Consider the following 7,948-nt stretch of genomic DNA (forward strand, 5'->3'; position numbering starts at 1 on the left):
CTCAGAATGGCATTCTTCCTGGATGATCAGCCAATTACCTGGTGGTAGACTGATTACATTGGATTGCTGCTAACCTGGAAGCTGTAGTGTTTTGTCTTTCTTGAAATATACATTTATTCTGGATACAGGTTTGTTTTCTCTATACATAATGCTTCTGCAAAACGTATCATCCATGAACTTGCAGAATGTCTTATCCACTGTCATGGTATTTCGTACAGTGTTGTTTCTGATCAAGGAACTCACTTCATAATGAAGGAAGTACAGTAATGGGTCCATGTTGATGGAATTTACTGGTCTTCCCATGTTCCTCACTACCATAAAACAACTGCCTTGATAGAACAGTGGAATGGACTTTTGAAGACTCAGTTATGGTGCCAGCATGGTGGCAATACCTTGCAGGGCTGGGGCAAAGTTCTCCAGTAGGCTATACAAACTAAGCACTCAATATTTGGTGCTGTTTCTCAGAGAGCCAGGATTCATGGCTCCAGGAATCAAGGGGTGGAAATGAGGGTGGCACCACTCACTCTTATTCCTAATAATACCAAAATATCTTTCTTCTGTTCCTGCAGCTTTCTGCTCTGCTGGCCCAGAGTTCTTAGTTCCAGAAGGAAGAATGCTTCCACCAGTAGACACAATCATGTTTCCATTGAACTGAAAATTAAGACTGCCACCTGTCCACTTTGGGCTTCTCATGACGTTGAATCAACAGTGTGGGTTGGGATGACTGATCCTGAATACCAAGGGGAAATCGGATGAATATTCCTCAACAGAGATAAGAAACAGTATGTCTATCATGTAGGGAATCCCTTCTGACATCTCTTTATGTTATCATGTATTTAGCAGAATATTGGTATTAAATACTTGACAGAGTTAACTTCCTTAGTCCAGTTCCACACATCTACTATAGGTACCCCATGTGGACTATAGTCTTCTCTGACCATGCAGACAAAATGGGCTCTTGCCTGCCAACCTCATCTGGAGTTATTATTTTTCTTTCTTTTTTTTTTTTAAGATTTATATATTTGAGAGAGAGCGAGAGTGAGAGAGATCACAGAGGGAAAGGAAGAGGGAAAAGCAGACTTGCCTCTGAGCAGGGAGTCCAATGTAGGGCTTGATCCCAGGACCCTGAGATCATGACCTGAGCTGAAGGCAGACACAACCGACTGAGCCACTCAGATGCCCCTTATTCTTTGTTTTTTAAAGACAGTTTTATTGAGGTATGACTGATATACAATAAACTTCACCTACATAATATATGAACTTTGTATGTCATATATATATATATACATATATATATATATATGTCTTAAAATGTTTTAATTAAGGTAAAATACACATAACACAAATTTACCATTTTAACCATTTTCAAGTATACCATTGGTAGTATTATGTATATTCACATTGCTATGCAACCAATCTCCAGAACTCTTTTCATCTTCCCAAACTGAAACTCTGTACCCATCAAAGAATAGCTGCCATGTCTTAATCCATCCAAGCTTGCCATACAAAAATACCATAGACTGGGAACGTTGGATTAAACAAAAAACTTATTTCTCACAGTCTTGGAAGGCTCGGAAGTCCAAGCCAATGGATTCAGTGCTTCATGAGAGCCTGCTTTCTGATTTATAGATAGCTATATTGTCATTGTATCTTCACATTGTGGGAGGGGAGAGAGATCTGAGGTCTCTTTTTTAAGGACACTAATCCCATTCATGGGGGCTCCACTCTCATGACCTAATCACCTCCCAAAGCCCCTACCTCTTAATACCATCACATTGGGGGTTAGGATTTCAACAGATAAATTTTGTTGGGATACATTTATTGTAACATTCTGTTACCTCATAACCCCTGGTAACCACTATTCTACTTTTGGCTTCTATGAATTTGACTACTCCAGATACCTCATATAAGTGGAATCATAGACTGTCATTTTTTGATTGGCTTATTTCACTGAGCACCATGTCCTCAAGCTTCATCTTATAATGTGTGTCAGAATTTCCTTCCTTTTTAAGGCTGAATAATATTCCATTGTACATATATAGCACATTTTGCTTATCCATTCACCAGTCTATGAATACTTAAGTTGCTTCCAATTTCTAGAGAGGATTTGAGTTAGCATATGTTTGCCTCAGTCCTTAGTCTAGCCTGCTGTTTGTTGACAGAATATAGCACATATCATCCAACATTCCTTGATACGAATTGACCCAAATATTGTATTGATCTCTTAGTGCTTCCTTACTGTGCCCGTTTGCTAAGTGTCAGGGGTCTGTCAATCCTCCATATTCTTGAATTCTCTTGTGGAGATGAGTCTCACTGTCTTCATGATAGGGCTAGTCTCAGGAAACTTTTCTGAGAATATTATCATCTTAAATCTTGCTGTTCCTCACCAATTTCTTTGAAGTCTGACAAAGCTCAGAACTGCTAGATACTTCTCTGATAGGGCCTTTCTGGCTCAAATTAATCCTCTTTTCCAATGAGAGTTGGCAGGCTGTTATATTTCAGACTTGGAATGTTGTTTCTAGTCAAAGTGATATATGTCTTAGTACATTTCCTTTTAATTAATGGTGACTTGTGATATTTTCATTTCTTTGGATAAATCCTCCCATCAAGAATTGTTATGATTCACTTGGGAAAGCAAACTGAAAATTTATGTTCTCATAAATATTTGAAAAGAAGCCATCTCATACTCCAGGATCGGAAATCACAGGCTTGCCATGTGGATAGTCTATTTGAGGGCTTTCGGTTTTGAAATAAATATATGCCAAGTTCAGCATCAGTGTGAACAGCATTTGCATGCAAGCCACTAGGTGAGACCATGTATGAGCTCATCCCTGCAGAAACCTGCTGGACTGGTGGGCTTTATTAGTGTCACATGATCACCTCAGACAGGCCAAGTTGGTCTTGGATTTTAGTTCTTCACTTCCTTGTGGCTTATGGCACTCTACAAGAATCAAAATTCTATGAGAATACAAGTTTATATAATGCCAAACACAAGAGCACATTTTGTATTTCACTGGTCTAAGTTTAATTTGAGTACCTAGTAATTTTGAATTGCATGACTAAACCAGTTGTCCTGCTGTGAACCTATCCCTTGCAGCCCTGAGTGTGGGTGGAGGGCAAGAGTTTTCTCCTCAAGTAGGGAGGAGACACAGATGTCCTGGAGGAAGCAAGAACTTTTTGCAAATAGAAGGAAACAAAAGGACGAATTGTACAAGTCTCCTCTAGAGGACTCAGCTGAACAGGAAGGTCTGGAAATGCCTAAGCTACCATCACTTTGAGACAAGAGCAAGAAGAACAAAATTTTACTGCAAGTTTCTGAAGGACTTGATTTAGAAACCTTTGAAAAGCTCAGAACTGACTTAATTGGGACCAAGACCTCAACCCGAGAGGGGTTGGCATACAAAGAATGTAGTGAGGTTGCTCTCTCCACCACAGCAGCTGGCTTGGGTGTCACTGGCAAAGCAGTTTCCTTAAGACCTAAAAGTTTGCTACACATATACTATATAACATTTTCCAATATTTTTAGTGTATACCATGGTCTTCCTCACTGCTTAATCATTTTTATTTGTTTGCTTCAAGTTTGTATTTAAATTTCAGCTAGTCAACATACAGGGTAATACTAGTTTCAGGAGTAGAATTCAGTGACTCATCACCTACACACACAGCACCAAGTGCTCATCACAAGTGCCCTCCTCAATACCCATCACCCACCCAATCCATCCCCCCACCCTGGGCCCCCCAGTCTGCACTCTACACCCACTGCTTAGTCATTTGATTTTCACTCTCTCCTCAGAAGAGTCATCTTTTTCCTCTTACAAAAGATCTGTTGATAAACTGGGTCCAGTCTTGCCTGTTTCATTCTTAAGCAAGTGTGTATTAATCTCCCAGGTCCTGATTTGACCAAAACATTAGGAAGTTGAAAGGAAAGCCAGAAGTCTACTTGGATGAGCTGATTTGTAGAGATCAAGGGAGAACACTCCTCCTCTGTGACCCGAGAACTGGTCAAATATAAATCTTATAAACTTATTGTCACCAGAATACCTGGGTGTGACAAACACTTGCAAGAGATTACAGGCCTGATTTTGTAACCAGTAGTGAGAATATATTTAGCGTCCTGATCTGAGACATGGTTCTGGTTGAAAGAAGTCAAGAAATGTAAATACAGGTCTCTGCCCAAGAGGCTCTTTTTCTTAGCTCTGAAGTTCTTGGGTCATTGCCTTGACCCACTAACATTTCTTTATATAGGTTACTTGCTTAAAGTATTAAATAATCAGAACATATTTTTCCACTAATGCTACTCAAAATTTGTAGTAACTGGTGGGCTTTGTTTCTTGCCAATTAGCTTAATTAACTCCACAGGTTTGAATCTGACTCTATGAAACAAAGGCATAATCTATTATACTTCTTAAAAATGGACAATCTTCTACCGTAGACCATTAGCTTGTCTGATATTTTAAACAAGTTTCATGCAGGTTACTCTTTAACAAATTTTAGTTCTTGGTTTATCAATATGAACATTTACAATGGGAGCAAAATCTATTAAAAATGATATGACTGTTTTCAGACAACTATCATTGCCTTGAACACTGCAATTCTAAGTCTTCACATAGCAACCAGAGTTGATTTTTCTAAAGCTCATATAGGATTATGTCAATTCCCTTCTTAAAATCATTCAGTGTTCCCTGCCCCATGCCCTAAGGATAAAGTCCAAACTCCTTAATATGGGGTTTCAAAAGAACAACTGGACTAGCTTAGCCAGATATCCTTTGGCTTACTCAACAAGTTTCAAATGAATTAAACGTTCTTTAGGCCACATGCTCTAAAATGGGAGGTAACATACTTATTTGTTGAGTGGTATTGATCTAAGAGAAGGAAGTTACACACTCCTTGTTACTCTCATTTCTTTTCCCACAGTGCGAGGGCAGAATGCTTTCAAAGTTTGGGCATTCTTTCCCTCTAGATGAACTGGGCTCATAGCAGATTTATACTAATGGCTCCTCCTAGAAGTGAATGAGCTACAGGGTCCCCAAATGTCCATCTCAAGAGAATTAGGGAAGTAGGGTTGAGTCAGGGCATAATCCATATAGGATGTATATTACACCAACCAGCAAAGACCTTGGTCTATGTCCAGGCCACAGACTTGTATCATGTTCCCCCTCTCTGTTTTCAGGCATCCTTCAGTGGGGCTGTGTCTTTTCTGAACTTTCTCCTCTAAGGCTGTACCCTCACAAATGAGCTTTATATATTACTAGCTAATTTCCTGATAAGATCCAGTCAAGCTAGCAGGGGTCTAATTAGGATTGGCTCAAAAATTAGGAACTCAGATTTAGGCATTATAAATATTTGAACTATATAAAATTATTTTTGGTCCATCACATATTTTATACCAAAACTTATTCATCTTCTGGAACTAAACGTGGTCAGAATAAGTTTTATAACATTTCCCCTATTTCACTTAAACTAGTTTGAGTTGGGTTTCTGTCAATCACAACCAGAGTCCTGACAGATTGTGATCATGTAAAGCAACTTTTGGATAGCCTTGACTCAGGCTTTCTGCCACAAGGAATATGTGGATATGTGTTCTCCTTCATACTGGCCTCTGCAGATGCTTGGACCTTTTATCTAACTATTGCCAGAAAATAACAACTATTTTAAAATTAAGATCATTGTTTTGAGCAGATGTTCTCCAAATGTTAATTGGCTCATCTTGTAGAAAGCATGTCATTTATATGACAACAAATAAAAGTGTAATTTAATTAATTACCTAAGCATATGATTTGCTACTATTTCATCCTGATAGCTTCATTGAAAAGCTATGTTGTTCCCAACTAGTCCTTCTATTGGAGTGTTTTTGAAATTTTTCCACATCCGTCTCTGGGCCAAGGCCGTAGGAGCAGATATGGCTATTCCACCCAATTGCTTCTTTAGCTTCTTTATTTGCAGAAATGAACATGACCTTCTAAGGATCAGAATCACTAGGAGGACTTAGCAAACTACAGGTTGCTGGGCTCTCTATACCCGAGATTCTGATTCAGTAGCTCTGGGGTAGGGTCCAAGTTTCCAGGTGATCCGACATTGCTCATTTGGGACCATACTTCACTCACAGAGTATCAACACTAAAGTAGACCCTTAGAGTAGACAGAAAGATGCAATTTGTTTTTTGCTTGGCTCTCCATTAAAGCCCTTATTGGGAGAGGTACTCTACATGGGGAGTGTCAGTGAGCTATGTATGTAGCATATGCACCCTGCTGGATTAGGGGTCCCAAAATTAAGTGCATGCCGGGCCAATGAGATAACCTAAAGGAGTGCAGGGGAGGAGGAGGGAGGGATAGAAGAAGGGGATATGTACACACTGGATGTGTGTGTTTTTTTTTTAAGATTGTATTTATTTATTCATGAGAGACACAGAGACAGAGACATAGGCAGAGGGAGAAGTAGGCTCTCTATGGGGAGCCTGATGTGGGACTTGATCCCAGGACCCTAGGATCACAACCTGAGCCAAAGGCAGATGCTCAACCACTGAGCCACCCAGGTGCCCCTACACACTGGATATGTAAATGGCGAGTACTATGGCAAACTGGAGAGGTCATGCCCAACCAAAAAGAACATCTTTCTAGAGTATGATAATTGAGATCACAGACCCTGGAGTAGGCTCCACCACTTGCTAGTCATGTGACAAGTTTAGGCAGTTCCCTAATCTCTCCATGTCCTCATTTTGTTTCCTCATCCACAAAATCTGGATAATAACAGAATCCATCTCATAGGGTCATTAGGAAGAGTAGATAAATTAACATGTATATAATTTAGAAGCCAAAGTAATAAGTACCATCACTACTATGTTATGATAATGGTGAATACTTATATAATGCAGACTTTTACCTGGCATTAGTTGAAACACAGTTGCTTTGATTAATTTTCACAATAACTTGTGAGATAAGCACAGTTACCAGTCTCATCTTGCCGAGAAGTGAACCACAAGGAAGAAGCTGGCCCAAGTTCACAAAGCTAGTGAGTGGTAGCGTTGGACTGCAGACCAACAGGCTATCACCACCACATGCCAGCACAAATCAATCAGCACTCTCCATCTGTAATGAGCAGCCACTGAACTCGGGCCAGCGTGTATCAGGTGGAATGTGGATTCAGCTTTACCTGCCCATCCTATTGTTTTCTCTTTAAAGAACAACTATAAATCTGAATTTTTGTGCATTACTTAGCATGCTCAATTTTTAAAAATCACTGTGTAAGTCAAAGAGAACACATGTCTGAGCCACTTTTGGCCACACACGTGAACTCTGCATGGACCCTGGAGGCGAGGAGAGGGTAATGTAGTGGCTGGTTATCCTGCAAAACATGCAGGAGCATCAGCCTTTCTGCATGCTGGGTACTGTGCCCAACTCCCGGAAGGGCAATTTGTTCCTGATGCTTCATAGGGCACCCCTTCCTCTGTCCTGGAGCCTTCTGGCCCTTTTACTTTCTTTACTCTCATGTTTCCTTAGACCAAGACCACAGAAATTCTTCTCATGCCTAGTTACCTGCTGGGTTCAGAAACTGAAACTTGATTCCTCCCTCCTTCTGAATGGACAATTATTTCTAAAGGTGCAAGAGAGGGATGTCAGTACACACTATTGCCATTAAACCCATCATGTATCCCTTCTTAAAAATTCCTTTGATTCTAATCTCTTTGTATGTAAAATAAGCACCCTCCCTACATTTCCAGTTCTTGAAATTTTGAAGTTCTTGATGATGTGGTCACTTCATGCAAGGCATACCTGAAGAGTAGGACTATAAAACCAGATAAATTCATCTTCCAGAGGAAGACCTGTGGCTGTGGCTTGAATTACAGCTCACATATCTGGCCTGTCCAATTGAAAACATGAGATTTAGATATGTGTCATGATGACATAACATTATTTTCCCAAAATAAACAGAGGCTATTTGTTCCAGCTGG

General features: G+C 39.9%; 1 protein-coding gene across 3 annotated transcripts in view; it reads left to right on the forward strand.

The window, feature by feature from the left end:
* Positions 1 to 7,948, forward strand: part of GDAP2 (ganglioside induced differentiation associated protein 2) — a 146,766-nt gene that overhangs the window by 111,540 nt on the left and 27,278 nt on the right. For all 3 annotated transcript variants that reach the window (XR_013348930.1, XR_013348931.1, XR_013348933.1), the window contains one exon: positions 570 to 782. The gene's annotated coding sequence lies outside the window, so the exon portion shown is untranslated. The remainder of the gene's footprint in view (positions 1 to 569; positions 783 to 7,948) is intronic.

The sequence above is a fragment of the Canis aureus genome, chromosome 12 (genome assembly GCF_053574225.1).
Source record: "Canis aureus isolate CA01 chromosome 12, VMU_Caureus_v.1.0, whole genome shotgun sequence".
NCBI lineage: Eukaryota > Metazoa > Chordata > Mammalia > Carnivora > Canidae > Canis > Canis aureus.